The following is a 405-nucleotide window of genomic DNA, read 5'->3' on the forward strand; positions in this document are numbered from 1 at the left end:
CCTTCCCTTTTTATGAACCAAAAAATACATATAATTTTCTATTTTAATATTTTCCACATATATAAAAAAACACAAAAGTGTGTATAAAATATAACTTATAAATAGGGAAAAAAAAGAAAAAAAACAAAAATATAAATAAAAATTTTTAAATTAAAACCCATATATATATAAAAATATTAAAAAAATATTTAAGAAAAATATAAAATATTATAATTCCCAAAATTTTATATATAACATAATATTAAAATATATTTTAAAAGGGTATTAATTAAAATAAAATATATTATTATCCCCATATTTTATTTTATATAAAATTTTATGTTAAAAATTATATATTAATATATATAAAATATTTTTTAATAATTAAAATATATTTTATTATATATATATAATATTTTTTTATTT

Source organism: Penaeus monodon, chromosome 22 (genome assembly GCF_015228065.2).
Source record: "Penaeus monodon isolate SGIC_2016 chromosome 22, NSTDA_Pmon_1, whole genome shotgun sequence".
NCBI classification, from domain to species: Eukaryota; Metazoa; Arthropoda; class Malacostraca; order Decapoda; family Penaeidae; genus Penaeus; species Penaeus monodon.